Here is a 20,527-nt window from a genome sequence, read left to right as displayed (position 1 = left end):
GAGAGATGGAGGGAGGGAGACGGAGGGAGGGAGACGGAGGGAGGGAGATGGAGGGAGACAGAGGGAGGGAGGGAGACAGAGGGAGGGAGACGTAGGGAGGGAGATGGAGGAAGACAGAGAGAGGGACGGAGAGGGAGGGAGACAGAGGGAGGGAGGGAGGGAGGGAGAGAGAGGGAGGGAGAGGGAGACGGAGGGAGACAGGGAGATGGAGGGAGGGAGACTGAGGGAGAGGGAGGGAGAGGGAGGGAGGAGGCCGACAGAGGGAGGCCGACAGAGGGAGGCCGACAGAGGGAGGCCGGCAGAGGGAGGGCGACAGAGGGGGAGGAGGGAGACAGAGGGGGAGGAGGGGAGACAGAGGGGGAGGAGGGAGACAGAGGGGGGAGGGAGGACAACGGAGGGAGGGCGATGGAGGGAGGGCGATGGAGGGAGGGAGACAGGGAGAGAGACAGGTGGAGAAAGACAGGGAGGGAGAGAGACAGGGAGGGAGAGAGACAGGGAGGGAGAGAGACAGGGAGGGAGAGAGACAGGAAGGGAGAGGGAAAGGGGGAGGGAGTGGGAGAGAGGGAGGGAAAGGGGGAGGGGGAGGGAGGGGGAGAGGGAGAGAGAGAGAGATCTGTGTATGCTGGGTCTGGTGGCTCAGTGGACGAAGGCGTCTGCTGCAGGGACCTGTGCTCATGGTCAATTTTTTTTTTTTGCTTTAGCCCCGCCCCTCCCCCTCTGACCCCGCCCCCACCGGTGCGGCCCTCGGCCACAAACCACACTGTAAATTTGGCCCCCGAGAGAAAGTTTGTGAGTACCCATGGTGTAGAGGGAAACTACGTCTAATGATGCTAGGATGAGGTCATCTTGCCAGGTTAAGTCAGACAAAAGGCTGAGAATATGTTTGGTATCTTTTATGTAGGCAGGGAGATTCTGGACCAAGGGTTGTAAAAACAGGTCAACATATTCCGCAAGTCTTTCAGTTGGACCCCCTATACTGGAGACAATCGGTCTGCCAGGGGGGAATGGTAATTTCTTATGTATCTTGGGGAGAGTGTATAGCACCGGGAATTTGGGTTTATTCGCTTTGAGATACATATATTCCTCCTGGCTGTGAAGTCCTTCTCTAAGCCAAGCTTGTAGATGTTTATTAATTAGAAGTGTAAGAGTACCCATGGGGTTACTGGTAAGGGATTCATAGCATGTAACATCATTAAGTTGGCCCTTTATTTCACTGTCTAAGTCCTGTTTATTCATCACCACGATGTTACCCCCCTTATCGGCCTCTCTGATAATGATGGAGGTGTTAGAAGAGAGGAGTGTCAGTGCCTTACGTTCCCCTAAGGTAAGATTTCCATGTGTGACGCCCCTGCCTGAGTTACTCCTCGCCTCATGTTTGTCAATATCTTGTAAGACAAGCTTATGAAAGGTGTCAATGGTGTTGCCCCCAGGTAAAATTGGTGTCCATTTAGATTTTGTTTTCAAACCACTGGCTATGGTATAGTCAGTATCGACGTTTAGGTCTAATAACAATTGACTTAAATCATCAGGTGAAGCTTCCTGGTTAGTAATAGAAAGTAGTAACTGGGTGTCATATAACTCCTGAATGCTGAGAATATCAGATGCACCACAAACAGGAATGCTCTTAGTATGTTTATTCACACTAGGATTAGTTGCAAACATCTTTTTCAATTTCAAGTTTCTTATAAATTTAAACAAGTCAACTTTAGTTTTGCACACATCTCCCCTATCTGTCGGGCAAAAGCCTAGGCCCTTTTTGAGGAGGGAGATCATATCATCCGAAAGTGGAAAGGAAGATAGGTTGATAATGTCTACCCCCCTTTCTTGTGTGTTTATTAGTTCCTCTTGTCCCCTGACCTCAAGTTCCTCCTGTTTTCGTTTGTGCCCTGCCCTCTTGCCTCTCCTGGTTTTCTTACAGTATCTGTTGGGATAGGCTGTACTCTGTTGCCCCTTTTGATACGTTGTACTTCCTGTAAAAAAGAGGAAGAGGGACTGCCTGGTTTATCACCACTGGTAGTGGCTATTATATTGTCTATTTCTCCATCACTCGATGCAGGTGCACTGAGGGAGGTGGAACTAGAGGAAATAGAGCTGTTGTGTTGGCCAACTAGTATTTGGTGGATCATGGACCTGCTGCCTGTATTCCTCTTCTTCAATCAGCATCTGAGCCTCCCTTCTGGACCTCTTGAGTGGAGGGGGTTCCATAAGTCGAGGAGGGCGGAGCCAACGGCTCTGGTTGAGGCTAGAGCCCGGTGTCTGAGCAGCGTCACTGCCCTGAATGGCCAAATGGCACTCCAGGTTCCAAGGTTACACCAGATGGGTACAGCGCTTCAGTGGAGATGCCTAATTTGCATTGAGGAAGACGTTGTGATCTGTACCCGGCGTCAGAAACTCCAGGAATGAAGGCTCTGTCCCTAACAAGCCGGGATTGACTATGTGGACACTGGGGTGGTCTACTCCAGGATCGATCCGGCTCAAAGACAGTAGGAGAAGGGTCAGAAGGCTCTATTTCGACTAACTCTGACTTAGAGAATGAAGATCCTGTTGAAGTAGGGGGTCGTCAAGGCAACTTACCTCAACCATGCTTCTTGTGTTTCTTCTTCTTTTCTCCAGAAGAGTGAGAGCATATAGAGCTGGACCTTGGCCTCAACTGACATTGACTTCACTTGCCCTCAAGGGCCCAAGCCGTGAAGGGTTCAGCTTCTTGCTCCTTTATTGCCTTAGGGCATATACTTAAGCGGGAGTTGCAGGAGCAGGAATAGTGGTCGGAGTCTGGGGATACAGGTAGAAGGAGTGTGGGTCAGTGATGGACATATGTCCCTTAGGTAGAGAGACAGCTCTACAGTAAAGAAATTTCTTTGAGAGGATTACTCATGACACTCAGAGAAAACGAGCTCCGGATCCATGTAGAAGGCGTAGAAAAAAGGGAACTGATGTTGTTGCACTGAGATTGGTACTATATGGCTCAGTGATATCATCTGATGCCACTTCTGACTTCGTTGTGATGCCAGCGCCTCCTACCAGCGATGTGAGAGCTTTGAAATTTCTGGATCCAGTCAGATGCCTAGGATTATTCTGCAAGTGAGGAATCTGAAAGGTAAAAGTACTTGCAGAAAAGAAGAGTCTGGTAGATCTATGCACTGAATGCTGGATTTTCATATACTTCTCTGGAAGTTTCAGGTAACCAAACTCAAAGATGTCAGGTGCTGGAAGTCTGGGTGTCTGATGCAGTCAGCAGATCTGGCCTCAGCAGTAGTTTTTTGTACCACTGTATAGACATCTCCAGGATCATGGAGTACCAAGGCTGTTTGACCCATGTTGGTGCTATAGGGTGAGGGCCATGGTACTTTGCCTCATTTTCCCCTCCATGTGTGGGATCACGGGAAGTGGAGGAAAAGAAGACCAGAATACCCCTAAACAATTCATCTATAGTGCGTTGCCCAAGGACTGTGTGAGGGAGTACCTGGAGGCGAACAATTGACTGTTTGCACAGGGCGAACCGATTGGAGTAGCGGGATGACATCCTGCACAATAGTTATGTGAAAGTGCTCAGAAAGTATGTAAAGCTTTAGTTGCTTGTGGTCTAGGATCAGCCTCAAAGTCCTGTCCTTTATGCGGATCAGTAAGTACAGGAAGAAGACACGTTCGTCCTCTCAGGGACCATTTCCCTACCCAGGTGTGTCAGCCTCAATATGGTTCCCCGGAGGTCATATGCGCTGCCCTGGTACGAGTCAGTGTGCCGTGAATGTGAGGAGTGTGGTGGATGGGGAGGTGGGTGTGTGCAAGGGTGTGGGGGCAGAGATGGTGGTGAAGGTGACCTGGGGGTAGAGGGCAGTAGTGGAGGACCAGTGGCCCTATCCCTAACCTTTTTTAGGTGGGAATAAAGTACTACTGAGGGAGTTGCTGCTCAAAAGCGAGTCTCCTCTTTTTAGCAATTTGAGGAGTGTGTGGCTGCACCTGCAAATGGGGTCTGGTGAGGTTTCTCCCATAGAGGGATGGATAAATATCATCCTCTGCCTGAAGTCAGGCACCTCAGGGATCTGCAGGATGATGGCAACCTTCCTCAAGTCTAGCCTCAGAGTACAGTGCTCTTTCGTAGACAACGTAGGGGGTGGGTCTGGGTGTTAACTTCTAAGTAGATTATGCCTCAGAGGTAGGTTCCTTGGGGCCTAGGGTTAAGGCGGCAGTGATAGGTGGCAAACTTCTCGCTGAGGCCTGGCTCTGGGCCAGGGCCTCTCGGGGTTGAGAGATGTTAGCTCTGTGAGCAGGAGGCAAAGATTAGTGTCTTTTTAGGTTAGGCTCAGGGCGTGATGCTAGACTCTCTTGAGAATGGTGCTCGGCCTTCACCTGTAAGTGCCTAAAAATCTAAACCCTAGAGAGTTGATCTTAGTGCCAGAGCTGTAACGGGAGGGCCGGTGCTCTGACATGCCAGGAGTTCCTCTTCCTTTAACTCAAGCTCTGAGGCATCAGAAGACAAAACCTCGAGGCTCTCTTACCATTCTGTCAGCTGAAGGCCCAATGGGCCTTCCTCTTTCCCATCTATTTCAAACAGGCCCTCTGTCCCCAAACAGATACAGGGTCTTTAGACGGCTCTTGCTGTTGCATTTTATGGTGTGCCCAACACTACACGCATGGTTGCAGGATGGTCTTTTTGGTTACCGAGCATATTGCCTCACTATGCTCGGAGAGAAGTACAAGTTCCACACCCTATGCTGGTCTCACCTGGGGAACTTACGACAGAATGTTGTTCTTTCTATAACACCCTCGGTCCCAGAGTTATTTGCCAATTAATGCCTACTTTTTTGAAGGAGCGGTCTTGACAGCCCGAAGGTAGGTGCTACCCACAGAAGTCTTACCAATGCTACGGTCGAAGTCCTGATGACTGGCGCCAAAGGTCCAGGGAACAGAAAAAGAAAAGAAAAAGCACACACACATTTGGTACATTCTTCCTGGTGGATACTGTATCTAATTGTGGAGTCCTCACCATTTGAATATTCCCCAATCGCCAGGCTGGACCTGGAAAATGGTCTTCAGCAGTGCTCCAGTACGCTGGTAGGTGGTGGCGATGGCACACTGGCTCCATATTGTCTCGGTAGTGACTGAGTGTCGCGGCATATACGTGCCAACCCTGCATGTGGATAACAGTTTCTTAGCTTTTTCCTTTCCACATAGCGCAATGAAATTGTTGGTGACAGTGTGCTGATCGATAACTTGGGAATCTTTCAGATGTTAAATAGAGATCACTCCACAGGAGGAGGAGGTTGGAGGGCAATGCAAAATCTGCAGTTATATAGAGGAGCCATTAGAAAGCATACCAAAGGTGAGTAACTTGTTCTTCTAATTGATACGTCTAAGGGCAGATTTCTCACCTTTTGAATAGATACCAAAGCAGGACCTCCCAAATGTAGAGGGCCTGGGGACTGGGCTCAGATAAAAAAAAATAGTTCGTCAGGCCCAAGCAAGCACAGTGACATTCTTGTTTGAGCTAGCTGTTAAGGCAGTAGTATGCATGTATGCAAGGACTCCCATGTCGCAGCCTTGCAGCTATCAAGAACATGCAACTGGGAAAGCCACTTTATTTTCACGTAGTAGCAATTTTAATGTTTGCTCTGCTCTTTCAAATTAAGAATGTATATTCTCTTGTTTGCAGCGGTTCATGGAGAGTGTTAGAGTATGTGCATTAGTAGACACTTTTCATTACAGGGTGTTCTTTTCATGGTCAGGAAATCACTAAGGAGTGCTTATCTGTTGCTTATTCTTGCACATTGTTATCAAGGTTCAAAGAAGCCTGTCAACGAGGTTGAAATTGTTGCAGTTGCTCACACATGATTAAAACACAGCAGTTTTGGCTCCCTGTTCTGCTCTCAACATTGGTGATAAGATATCTTTTGAGTAGTACATTACTCGGATGTCTTTAAGAAGGAAGTTTATTAAAGTAGGGTAGACACAGCCTTCCCAGCAACGTCCGCTCTCCATCTCCTGGATTCATCCACACAGCAGGATTCGGATTCCAGGAGTGGAAGCTTTCCGTTGCTAAGCAGCAGCCACCAGGTTGAGTGACAACATTTCAATAGAATATAACAATATCGTATGCAGTTCATTCTGAAACTTGATTGAAGGAATTTACTCTATTTTTGGCAACAACAAGCGAGAAACTTATCTTATCACAGCGGTACAATTTAAAACAATCCTTTCTTATTTTTTCAGGTTTTCATGCTGAGATCAGTCTTAGTCATTGTATTCTATATGATAGAATAGAATAGAATAGAAGGGTTTTTTGAACAGCGCATGGCTACCCGGAAGCATCCCAGTGCTGATAGAAAGAGTATGTATTCCTGATGCTCTGTATGTGAATTCAGACTCTCTGTTCGCACTATACAGCGACATCGCTGCAGCTGGATAATAAACCAGTGTTGGCCGATCTCCCAATATACATCTGGTGCTGAAACCCGGGATGGATGCAAATCCCTCCAGCCGGTTCCTAGCACTGCGGTGAAAGGTCCAGCGTGGACTCCCTGCATATCCCGAAGTGCGCACCTCAGTGGCAGGACTGGTTTCCTGAGTCAGCATTCGTAGGGGCCCTGCTGAGATAGACACATGGTGAGTTATTCATGCTTCATCCTAAATAACTATTGAGAAGTCAGTCATCTTGTAAGGGTGGCAAGAAAGAAGGGAGAAAAAGAGGCACTGCTAAAGGGTACAGAGGGGATTAGATTCTCAGGTGAAGTTGATTCTTCTCCAGTAAAGGGAACAAAGGGGATTGGCTTCCCCAGGGAGGTTGGTGTAGTGTCGGCAGAGGTACGACGTAGACACGTGTGGAGGTTCAAGGTATCGTTATTCCCTGCGACTTACTTCGCCGCTTGCCTACTTCTAACTGCCCTCCTTTGGCGGGCATCTCCCTAAACCCTCCTTGGTCCCGCCCCGTCCACGCCTCCCTGTCCGAGGCGGTCCTAGCGCTCTCTGGCTCGGCGCCACATTACATCTCCCCCTTTCTTAACAAAATTCAAAACACTCCTCATTTTACTGTATATGTATACCCAAATAATGTCACCATAGTTACAGTTCTTCGATCAGGCGACTCGGCCTCTTGATGTGCCTGCGGGGACAACCGTTGGCTTCAGGACGATCACTGTCTCCTCCATTGGGGGCCGCTCTTGGTGGCAGAGCACTGATCTTAGTTTCACGTGGACTGGTTTCCCCTCTGACGGAAACATCGAGAAACTCTTTAACCTTGGGGCTACACTTCTGAAAGTGTGCCACATTCCTGGTTATTCTCTTATCGTCCGCCTCTGCAGTTATCATAGTCCCCTTTTGTTTGACGACCACCAGTGGAGTCTCGCTAAAGCGACAGTCAGTTTTCCTTTGCTGTTCCTGTTTCACCAAGACCCAGTCACCTTCCTGAATCTCAGATGGGGCAGCTCGCCTGCGATGGTCTGCATATATTTTCATTTTCTCCTTCTTGAGTTGGTCCGTGCGAGAAATGTCATCTGTGTCCGATTCTGGCCACACTGCCTTGTCAGACCAATCAACCATTGGTATCCGAGTGCGCACTGGCCGGCCCAGCATTAGCGTGGCGGGACATTTGCCAGTCGTGGAGTGAGGCGTGTTCCGGTACGCCCGCAGGACTTCATTTAGCACTTTCTGAATGTCTTGTCGTGCCACCTCTGCTTGTTGAATGGCTTTCTTTAGGGTGGACATGAATCTCTCGATCATTCCATTGGCTTGCGGCCACAGAGGTGTGATTTTGCGATGTCTGAAGTTTAGGTGCTTGGCGAAGTCCGCAAAGTCCTGACAATTGAACGGGGGCCCATTGTCCGTTTTCACTGTTTTGGGGATGCCCCAGGCAGCAAACACTTCATCCAGCACAGGTATCGTGCTTGAAGCTCTGGTGGATGAGATGATGTGTGCAATAGGGAAATGAGAGTATTCGTCCATTATAGCTAGGATATACTGTCCCGACTTAAATGGTCTAAAGAAGTCTACGGCCACTTGCTGCCACACACCCTCCGGTAATCTGGACATTTGCAGGGGTGCGGGAGGATCCGGTCGGCTGACCAGTTGGCATTGAGGACAGTCTCTCAACGTGTTTTCTACCATTTGATCGAGCCCAGGGAACCACACTCTTTCCCTCAGAGCTCTCTTGGTGGTCACGATGCCGCGATGGCCTTCATGGGCTAGATTGACGACTCCCTGGCATAGACATCTGGGGATGATCAGTCGATTGTCCCTTAGCAGTAATCCGTTGGGGGCCACTGACAGTTCCTCTTTCACGTGCTTGAAAGCAGCCAGATCATTTTTGTCGACTGCTCTGTTTGGATCGTCAACGTCCAGATGTCTCCACTCATTGTTTTGCATTCTTCGCTTCACTTCCATCAGCGTGGCATCCTCAAGGGGAGCATCTACGATGGCTTCTACCGGGACCGCGGGTGGCCGGGCCTGGTACACCACAAAGCATATGTACTCTTCTGCCACAGATGATTTGCACTTTGTTGTCACTTTGGGGTGCCGCGACATGTAGTCAGCGGGGTTCTCCGCTGTTCCCGGCTTGTGCACGATCGTATATGTGTACTCTTGTAGGCGAAGGCCCCAGCGTTCTATTCTTGGCGGCATTTTGGCCCGTGGATTGCCAAATATGGTGAAGATGGCTTGATGATCGGTAATTAATGTAAAGTGTTTGCCATACACAAAGATGTGAAAGTGTTCACAGGCCCAGACAACAGCTAGGCTTTCTTTTTCAGGTTGCGAGTACGCTTTCTCTGCCTCCGTCAGACTCCTGCTCGCATACGCGATTATATGCCGTTGGTCACCCTTTGATTCGTATTGAGCGAGGATTGCTCCCAGCCCGACTGGACTAGCATCCACCGTAATCTCTGTTTTCTTCTTCTGATCAAAATATGCCATGTTGTCGGCAGAGTCCACGGCCGCTTTGATGTCCTTGAAAGCTCGTTCACACTCGGCTGACCACTGAAATGGGTGACCTTGTCTCGTGAGCTGTCTCAGAGGATAGCTGATTGTCGCGTAGTTTTGGATACAACGCGCACAGTAGCTGGCCATTCCTACATCTCGGGGGCTTGGAGTGTCATTCAGCGCTGCCACTTTCTCTGGGTCCGGTCTCATTCCCGCTTGGGAGAAGATGTGGCCGAAAAACTTCAATGTGGATTTGTGGAATTCACACTTAGCTTTGTTTAGGGTGAGATTGGCTTCTAGTAATGCATGGCAGACTCGCTCCAGCGCAGTGTCATGATCCTGTGTGTTGGACCCATATACTAGGATATCATCACTGTAATTGAGGGCGTTAGGAATGTGGTGAATGATCTTCCTGATGGCTTCCTGGAAGATTTCAGCCGTGGATGATACGCCAAAGCTGAGCCATTTATAGCGGAAGAGGCCAACGTGAGTGGAAAATGTTATGTATCGTGATTTCTCGTGGAGCTCTAGTTGATGGTACCCTTTATTTAGATCTAGTTTGGAGAATATCGTGGCTCCATTAAGTGACGCAATCATGTCACTGATGTGCGGCCCTGGGTGCCTCTCTCGCTCAATGGCGGTGTTGGGCGCCCTCATGTCGACACACAACCTGACTTTGTCGGGTTCACCCTTCTTTGGTACCACGACCACCGGAGAGACCCATGGTGTTGTGGTAAATAATTTAATTACCGGGACTTAATTTGATACGGAAACATAATAAAATAGCTCAGTAAATAAGAGGCAGAATCCGTGGTATTAGAGGTTCGGAATGGGCTTTATTCCAATGATCGATTATAATCGGTTGCTCCAAGTTCCATCACCACGGAGGTTCAGGAAGTGAAGTACATACATTATTGACAAGAAATGACTTTTATAGAACATACATTACAATGAAATAGATGCGGGAGGCGTAACAATTGATAAGGAAGGTGACGATTCACATGCGTAACCGAAAATGGGTGTAATGAGGAGTAAAAAGGAACATAATTGGTTATGATGTCATATATAGGTGGATCCATAAGATTATACTTGGCATAGATGCGCGCGCAGCAGTATGACGTGTGATTGACGTGCAACTAGGGGGTGAGGGGGACTTGACATTTAGCTCTACATGTGGAGACAAGAAGTCTGGGGGGTCAAGTCAACCTAATCCCCAAATCATATCTAACATCCTATGTTTAAAGAACTATGTTATCCACAAAGGAAGGACTCTTGGACAAAATCTATTCTATACTGACTGTGTGTGCGTGCACAAGCGTCTAAGTGTCTTCACTAGATGCAAGGGCAGGAATTTTCCATAGTAACAGGGCTATGAATTACTTGCATAAAGACAGAGAAGCCGAGCCTTTGCTCGGTAGCTGGAAGAATGTTTACTTAAACTACTAGACAGGAATGCATCGGGCAGGGAACGGAGCAGATAATTTCGAAGGTGAAATACAGTTCTTTGGCAGGCAGCAAGCTGATGTCAGGCTTCGTGAGCCGCGCAGGGAACGAGACAAAGTTCATGGTCACAGATGCAGGCTCGGACTGGAGCTTTCAGAGGCAGAAGGCAAGAAAAGCTTGATGACAGAATCAGGGCCTACTTGCCTGGACTGTAAAATGGCATAAGTGAACCATATAAAGGCGGTGGCCTTTCGTACTTAGGAATGGAATATCCGGCCCATTCATGGCGGATCAACAGAGGACATGTTAACGGTGGACGCACATGTATTTGCGTCTTCATAACTGGAACTGGAGGGAACATACATGTACTTGTAACATGCACATAGAACCGTTGGGGTCCAAGATAGGGGACATAACTGACCAGAAAAATCCATATTTCCACATTCCCTCCTTGTCCCCTACTTGCCCGTCAAGAGATATCAATCTTCATTAATCCATTGATCTGTTCATATAGCATCATTTGTTCTTCTTTCTTCTTCCGGGATCTTGAATGAAAATCTTGATGTGGAATGCACGATGTGGCACACAGACCACAAATCGCTGGTCCACATTGCAGGCATAAGCAGCAACTGAATAATATGAGAAGGCCAATACCTAGGAAGGATAGAACTCTCCATCCCCAGGCTGATATCACGCTCCAAAACCAACCGGACCAAGTCCAGGTGCCTGGATTCTGGTGTATCTGGCTTACAATCTTATGAAGGCGGGTTATGGCCTTATATACAGATGGCGAATTTTCTGGTATGAATATGCAACAGCTTGATCCGATGACCCTACAAGCTCCGCCCCTATCGGCCAGGATGACGTCAAGGACAAGACGATTTTGAAGCACAACAATCCGCATAGCAGACTGCTCTTCTGTTAAATTGCCTAAGGCGGAAATAGTTTCGTTCACTACTGCTTCAAGGGTTCTAGTCAATCTACGTATCAGTTTACTATTAGTAACGGTACCTATATAGGGAAAGAGACCTTTATTGAAACCGGTGTATTTTTCCCATGCTGTTTCAGTGTAATCGACTATCGGGAGATCTCTCCTTACTCTATTATTTACTAAATGAGTGTTTCTGTGATAATCAGGGGGAGCTAGAAAAACAGGTGGCAAAAGGAATCCAATGTAGCAAGTACCATCCCAATCTAGAGGCAAACGTACATATGCCGTCTGACCACATATGAAATAGGAATGGCGGGAAGCTCTAAATGTGGACTTGCCTTGATCACTAAATTTTACTACAGTGGTGCATCTACTATGGCCCATATGAATGGAACCATTCTTTCTTACACATAATTCACCTTTTACTGGAAATATTGACATAGCGGGCAAAATTGGAGTAGCTTCGGATTCGACATTTAGGATCATAAGATTAAGCGTAAAATTACCTAATCCATATACTTCATTTTCTAGATCAGTTCCCGTTCTCTGGGGAAGTCCCTCCTTGTTGGGGTAGCAGACCTTAAGCAAAACTAAATTCAAATGTCCCCATACCCAGTTATCTTGATAAACTGCAGAATTCGAATCCAGAGAATTAATTAGGCTAAACCATGCTCCACAGGAGCCGTTGTGTGTGAACGGGTATGGAAAAAGAGGTAAAATTCCTTTATAATTCTGATAGGGAGGGAGTCGACCACATATCCAACAATTTGTAGCATTGCTAACCTGATGGGAATGATGTAACATACTAATAAAAGTGTTATTGCGCAGCGCAAATCTGTATGACAATTCAAGCGGAGGTAATTCACTAAAAGAATGTTCAGCAGTAACATTGTAAACATGTCTAGAAATAGGATAATATATGTGCAACAATATACTTGCAGTAATTATTAAAAGACTTGAGAAAAACAAAATTAATAACGTCGTTATGCAATGGCTACGCAGTGATTTACAGTACGCCTGTCGTTTCAACATTTTTCGGGTGTTTTCTCTATTCAGGTCCAAGGGATACATGTCAGAGACAATTCAACCGCTTCACCTTGGAGAGGACTTAAACAATCAAATTGCTCGACTGATTGGGCCTGAGCTTTAATTTATAAAGTTCCTGACTGTTGGCCTCAGCCAAAGGTAGTTTTGAGTCAATGGGTGAAGACACACGAGGTGGGCTATTCACATCCGTAGGAAGTCCATGAAATTTCTTGATATGACTTGAATGAATCCATCCTTTTCTGCCTTCGATCTTCACGGCTGTCCTTGTGGTGAGCAGGACCAATTTGGGTGCTTTCCACCTGGGCTCCAGCTGAGTCTTTCGGTCGAAATTCCTCACAAGAACAAGGTCCCCCGGAACTACGTCAAGGGGTTTCACCTCAGTGTTGTCGGGAAAGGCTGCAGCTACCTGTGAACGACAAGATTGTAGTGCAGACATCAAGGAAGCCAAGTAATCTGTCAGCATATTACAGTCAATATCAGTTATTTTTCGTGGCATAGGCGTCCCCCACATATTTGGTGGTCTGCCGAAGATCACTTCATACGGGGATAGCCCTGTTCGAGAGTGTGCTACCATTCTTGTGTAAAAGAGTGCAACTGGTAATGCTACTACCCAGTCGACACCTTTTTCTCTGCATATTTTGGATAATCTTATTTTCAGAGTCTGATTATGTCTTTCTACGAGACCTGCTGCCTCAGGGTGTCGGACACAGTGGAATTTCCACTGATAGCCTAACAAAAGTGAAACGTGTTTCATTAATTCGGATGAGAACGGCTGGCCGTTATCTGAGTGAACAACACGTGGTAAACCGTATCGTGGGAAGAATTCTCGAACCAACTGTTTGGCAGTAGTCGGGGCAGTGTAATCTGAAACCGGGTATGCCTCCGTCCAACGGGAAAGAGCACACACAACTACGAGAACATATTTGAATCCTCGACATCGTTCCATCTGGATATAATCCATCTGGAGGACTTCAAAAGGGTGATCAGGAGGATGAAATCCACCCTGTTCTACGGGAACGCTTTTTCCTGGGTTGAACTGGCAACAGATCAGACAGGTACGGACCTTTTGTTTGGCTGCTGTTCGTAAATGTTTATTGAACCAAATGTGTTGAATGCTATCTAGCATAGCTTTCTCTCCTAGATGCGCTGGACTATGGATAGTGTTAATAATGACTTGGACCATTGAATCAGGAAGGAACCATACAGACTTTTCCTTCATCAACCATCCTTGATCCGTTTGGATCCCTCCTAATTCCGTCCATTTCTTTATTTCATCTGGTGTAGCATGTGTCTGGATGTCAATTACGTCAAGAGTAGGATCTTTAACCGTCATACAATGTGTTGGCGTCTGGACTATTGTCTTTGTCATCTCGGATGTTTGAGTTTGAGCAGTCTGTTTAGCTGTTCTATCAGCTAGATCATTGCCTTGAGAAATGATATCAGTAACTTTCGTATGTGCTTTGCATTTCATAATCGATATTGCAATGGGTAAATGTATTGCATCTAATAAGGCATGAATGAGGGGTCCGTGCTGAATGTGGGCACCGTGAGAAGTTAAATAACCTCTCTCTAGCCACAGCACGCCGAAGTCATGTACGACTCCGAATGCATAACGTGAATCAGTGTATATGTTGACTTTTTTATTTATGGCTCGAATACAGGCTTGTGTCAGAGCGATGAGCTCTGCGGCTTGAGCTGACAAAGTATTTATACGATTGGTTTCAATGACTTCAGTATCTGTTGTGACTGCATACGCGGCCACTAGCTCTCCTGTACTTGTTCTCATACATGAACCATCTACATACAACGTCAGGTCTGGGTCTGACAATGGGACGTCTGTCAAGTCTTGTCTGGGTTTCGTCGTGATTGTAATAACATCAATACAGTCATGGGCTAGTGGGTCTGTTCCATTTACAGGTAAAAGTGTGGCAGGATTCAATGTGTTACAACGTCTGATTTCTATATGTGGCTGAAACAGTGTTAGTTCATACCCTGTAAGTCTTGCTATAGTCAAATGTTGTGTTTGCGTTCGATTCACAAGAACCTCCACTGCATGTGGTACTTGTACTATCAATGGATGTCCTAACACTATGGCATCGCTTTGTCTAATTGCTAAAGCTGTTGCTGCCACTGATTTCAGGCACGCAGGCAGAGCCTGAGCTACGGGATCTAATGTACTAGAAAAATAAGCACATGGTTTGTGTGCTCCTGCTTGTTCCTGTGTGAGTACTGACAAGGCAGTACCTTCGCGTTCTGTAACAAAGAGTGTAAACTGTTTTCTGTAACATGGTGTTGCTAAAACAGGTGCTTGACATAAAGCTTTCTTTAGGCTTTCAAAAGCTTGTGTATGTTCTTGAGTCCAAGGGAGAACAGTCGATGTGGCTGCCTCCTGTGTTGTCAACTGAATGAGTGGTTTTGCTAAAAATGCATACTGAGGGATCCACTGTCTACAATATGAAGTGAGGCCTATGAAAGCCCGCACCTCCTTTTGTGTCTTGGGTATTGGCATGTTAGCTATTAACTGAATGCGGTCTGGTGTAAGCTGCCTTCCCTCCTTGGACAGCGAGTGACCAAGGTAAATAACTCGCTGGACACAGAATTGCAGCTTAGAAGGGGACACCTTGTGACCCTTTTCAGCTAGAAATTGTAAAACTGTCAGTGATGCTTTCTCACATTCGGGTTCGCTTCTAGCGGTGATCAACAGATCATCGACATATTGAAGCAAGGCAGTGTTAACTGGCATGTGGATACTGTCGAGTTCTCGTTTCAGTGCTTGGCTATAGATGCTGGGGCTTTCTGTAAATCCTTGAGGTGCGCGTGAGAATTTAAAGCTACGTCCATTTAAACTAAATCCGAACAAATATTGGCTTTCCGGATCTATTGGGACGCTGAAAAAGGCATTTTTGAGATCAATTACAGTAAAGAATGTTGCTTCGGAATCAATAGCTGTCAGTAATGATGAGATATCGGGGACCACAGGGAATTGCGGCACAATGCACTTGTTTAATTCGCGCAGATCAATAACCAATCGATATACTGGTGGGGCCTTCGGATCTGTTCGTTTAAGAATCGGAATTATCGGTGAATTACATACATTGGAGTCTGTTTCCACAACTACTCCTTGGGCAATGAGCTCGTCAATGATCTGCAGTAAAGCCACTACAGCATCTGGTGGTAACTTGTATTGTCGCATTCGTGGTAGTACCACTCCTGCCTTTAATGTGACTCGATATGGTGTAATATTCATGCGACCAACATCAGTAGGGCCTTGTGCCCATAGATGTGTAGGTAAAGTCTGCAATCGGGGATCCATGTCTCTAGACACATAATGACCTTTAAAATCACGTAAAAACAATCTTACTCCTTCCGGAGAACAACATATTATAGCTCCTAGAGCCTTCAGTGTTTTTATTCCTAACAGGTTTTCTGGACATGATTTAGTAAGCAATAAATCTGTAGTTCGGGTCAAAGGTCCTATCGTAAGTGGAAGAGGTTGTGACACTTCATTAACAATAGGTTTTCCTGAAAAACCAAGGGAAATATTCTGTGAGCCTGAGAGGGGTGCCCCTGGAACTTCACTACGTTTTATGGTTGTTCGACTTGCCCCGGTATCGAGTAAAAATTTTCTATCTTGGCCTAATAATTCACTATGTACATAAGGTCCTTCTTGGTCTACCGGGATCTCGATAAGGGGTAAGTCAACTTCCCTCTCTAGGCTGGTTCATGCATATCGTTGATAATCAGGATAGTCATACTGTGCGGTCTGGTACAGTTGTCGTGTCGTGGTTTGTGTGGCAGCAACAGGCAGCGCTGGTGCAGCTGGCACAAACTGTATAGTCTGTTGTGGAGCTGGCATGGACTGTGCATGCTGCAAGGCTCCTTGTTCATTCTGATCCTGTCTAAGTGGCCGTGGTCTTTCTTTTGTATTACCTATGGCGATATTATGTTTCAAAACTGGACAATCGTGTACGTAATGACCTGACTTTTTACAATAATTGCATGTCCCTTTTACAGGTCCTGCGAAATCACCGGAATGTGTCACACCCTTTTTATGTCCTTCAGCTGGAACTGTCTGAGAGACTAGCATTTTCATTTTCGTGTCTTTCATGCGTCTTTGTTCATGATCTTGTTCCTCTCTAATTCTATTGTGATGATACTGTAACATTTGTAACATTTGTGATGGAGTGTTACCTTGCCAGGTACTCTCGAATTTTAATACTCTATTCTTCACTTGGGGCAAGGAATTTTCCACTAATTTTGTCACAAACAGATGTGGGTATGATTCGCTACTCGCTTTTATACCACTATTTATACCAAAACATTTTTCAAATCGTGCATAGAAATCACTAGTGTCTTCATCTTGCTTTTGTTTACAGGCTGAAATTGCACCCCAGTCTTCCTTTTTCGTGGTTAATAAACGTGGCAGTACCTGTACTAGTAAACCTGGTAGTGCTTTAGTTTTGTCCCCAAGCCCTGCTCCTGCAGTTCGGGCCCTCTCTTCTGCTTCTAAAGCTGACCATTCTATCTTTTGGTCTCCTACCTCCCACTCTTTTTCCTTGAGTTTTTCATAAATGCCAGCAGGCATCAATACCTTTAATATTGTCATAATGTCGGGATAGGTATACTCTCCCATGAGTAACATGTCTTTAATTTCTCGGTGGAAACCCGCTGGGTCTTTGTCATGACTAGGTACCACTTTCTTCATTTCCAACAATTCTATTTTCGATATGGGCGTATATACATATACACGTTTAAACTCATTGTCCTCGCCCTTTATTGGGTGTACTTCTCGTAAAGGATTCTGTCTGTCCATGTAATACATGGTTCTTTCCTTGATGGGCAGTGAGACATGTTCTGGGCATATAAAAAGAATGTACTGCTTTCTTGATTCTAGTATTTCTTTAATTAGCTTAGTACCTGAACCTCTCCATCTATTCGTGAGTAATTCGGTCAATATATCAGGTAAGGGACCAGGATCTGAATGTTGGCTTTTATATAGTATAAGAAGTTGTTGAATCATATAAATCCCAGCTAAACGCTGTTCATCTGGGGTGAGATTCAAAAATGTGTGAGCTACTGTGTCATCACTATACTTCCCGGGACTGTCAACCCAATGAACAGCTGACCTGGCTAATTCTTGTTCATCCATAGAATCGAGAAAATGATAACCCCTTCGTTCTCGGAGTAATTTATCTGCTGCTTGGAATGAATGCTCGTTAGACCTTATATTTATTATTGGTGTTTGAAATTTCCTGTTATTTTCTAGACACATCGGACGTATCGGATCAGTAAGACATCTAGTACTATTACAAGATCTTCTTCTACCTACATAGGCTATAGTTTCTGACTGTCCTGTGGGCAGTCCTGATGCTTCTTCCTCGCTTTGTTCGAACTGGTCTACCGCTAATCTTTCTTCGTGTAGGCGTTCTATTTCTTTACGGATCTTTCGGCACATGGCTATTATACAGTTTTGCTTATCATGTCTCCCTTCTGATATATTCTGGCTCCATCTGGTAAGAATCTGCATTGCTTCCGGGTCTACCCCCGGTCGGTCTTGATTTCTGATCACACAATTTATGAGGAAACGCAACAGTTCCCCCTGTATTTCCACTTTCTGGTATTCCATAGCTCTGTTAATACATTCAGAATCTCGCCCGGTTTGGACAAAATGATATATATTATCTAGATGTGCAGTCATTCCTGGTAATTTCCCTAAATACACTGCGGCTCGTCTGATACGTAATGATGCTAGGGTCATTTCGTCCTCTTTTCCGGGCACAGGGTCATATCTACAATCTATAAGAAGTTCCTTAAGCGTACGGGCATTTATGAGTTTGGGGGTACGTGAATGTGCTGACTCTTGAAAGGTAAGTTTATTTATTCTGGGTGGCGTAGAGAAAATGTTGGTAGCACCTCCCGTAGCCCCGTCTGGGGTATCGGGCGTGAAAGGATTCGTTGAACGCGATACAGCAACTATAGGTGTGGACACAGCTATAGAAGTAGCTGTAGGAACAGATGCAGAAACAGATGTGCTTGCCGGAACTTGTGTCAGAACTTGTTGCTGTAACGATACGGGTACTGGATCTTGGCGTTGAACCTCCCTGGCAGGCGGTCTATGTGGGGCGGAATTTGCATACTCGGGAGCTGCGTCATCTAAATATGAGGAAAGAAAAACATCTTCTGCGGTTCTAGGATGCCCCTTAGAATGTACCTTTATTGGAAATAATGGGGTTGGCAAGTCTTTTGGTATCCCTGGAGTAGCCTTAGGTAATCCTTCGGCCAGAAGGGGATACATACCATTCATAAGGGCATTTCTTTGTCTGTCTACTTGTTCTGATTTCACTCGTGCACCTTCTTCAATTAATAGATTTTCTCGGACTTCATTGGAATTCTCTTTACTCTTCTCTTCCTGTCTACGTGCTTTTTCTGTTCGTCTATGTGATTCTTTACGCCATAATTCAATGGCGTCTTTCTGTGATTGTCTAGCTTTCTTTTTCCATAATTCTTCCTCTACTTTCACGATGCACTCTGCATCCCAGGTCCCCGCTGCGGGCCACCTCTGACTTTCTGGTAATTCCTTGGTGTAGTCTACCCATAAATCAAGAAATAATATAGCATCTAAGCCATGTTTATGATACATGAAGTACCCTGGAGTGTCCCTAGGAGGAATAGGAACGGCTTCTTCGAGTACCCCTTTTCTTGTCGTGATCTGTCTTAGTTTCGAAAAGAGCGGCATATTGAGAACTGATCTGATACTCGGTTTTGAACAAACTTAATACAGTAAACACGATAATGAACAGTCATTCATACCACAATATGCAGAACGTACTTAAAACATTTAACATTTAACATTTACCTGAACAATGAACAATGATGACGATCTAAGGAGAACTTAAATCACTAAACATAATACTCGACATTAACTGAATCATTCTGAATTATATACTTGATATACTGCTAAACAGTACAGATACACTGCTGAAACAGTGCAGACCGGATTTGTGTACCCAAACCCGTCTTGACCGGCACAACCTATGTGCACGTCAGAATGCCTCCCCAGTAATGGTACTCACCGGGTAGCTCGGAAACGGAAGGCCTCAGAAACTGGACTGAACTTGAACCGGACTGGACTCGACTCGAACGCTTCGGACACTGGACTCGACTTGGGACTTCGGAAACTGGTGGGCCTCTGTATACCTCGGATCTTGCTCTCTCAGCTAGGCTCTGGTCGGGATACTTCGCACTTCTCACCGCCTCGTCTGGGTGTTGATCGCAGCCTCAGTCGCCCCCGCTTGACCGGAGGGAGACACAGGAAATCCTGCTGGTACGCGTAATTGTCCGTCCAGCTGTGGCAGGAGACCGGGCCTGCAACGCACCGCCGGCGCGTGAGATGAGAAAGTGTCCCTGTTCGGGCGCCATTCATGTGGTAAATAATTTAATTACCGGGACTTAATTTGATACCGAAACATAATAAAATAGCTCAGTAAATAAGAGGCAGAATCCGTGGTATTAGAGGTTCGGAATGGGCTTTATTCCAATGATCGATTATAATCGGTTGCTCCAAGTTCCATCACCACGGAGGTTCAGGAAGTGAAGTACATACATTATTGACAAGAAATGACTTTTATAGAACATACATTACAATGAAATAGATGCGGGAGGCGTAACAATTGATAAGGAAGGTGACGATTCACATGCGTAACCGAAAATGGGTGTAATGAGGAGTAAAAAGGAACATAATTGGTTATGATGTCATATATAGGTGGATCCATAAGATTATACTTGGCATAGATGCGCGCGCAGCAGTATGACGTGTGATTGACGTGCAACTAGGGGGTGAGGGGGACTTGACATTTAGCTCTACATGTGGAGACAAGAAGTCTGGGGGGTCAAGTCAACCTAATCCCCAAATCATATCTAACATCCTATGTTTAAAGAACTATGTTATCCACAAAGGAAGGACTCTTGGACAAAATCTATTCTATACTGACTGTGTGTGCGTGCACAAGCGTCTAAGTGTCTTCACTAGATGCAAGGGCAGGAATTTTCCATAGTAACAGGGCTATGAATTACTTGCATAAAGACAGAGAAGCCGAGCCTTTGCTCGGTAGCTGGAAGAATGTTTACTTAAACTACTAGACAGGAATGCATCGGGCAGGGAACGGAGCAGATAATTTCGAAGGTGAAATACAGTTCTTT

This window comes from Triturus cristatus, chromosome 3_1, assembly GCF_964204655.1.
Source record: "Triturus cristatus chromosome 3_1, aTriCri1.1, whole genome shotgun sequence".
NCBI lineage: Eukaryota > Metazoa > Chordata > Amphibia > Caudata > Salamandridae > Triturus > Triturus cristatus.
The sequence above is the reverse complement of the archived record's forward strand: the minus strand, read 5'-3'. Positions refer to the sequence as shown.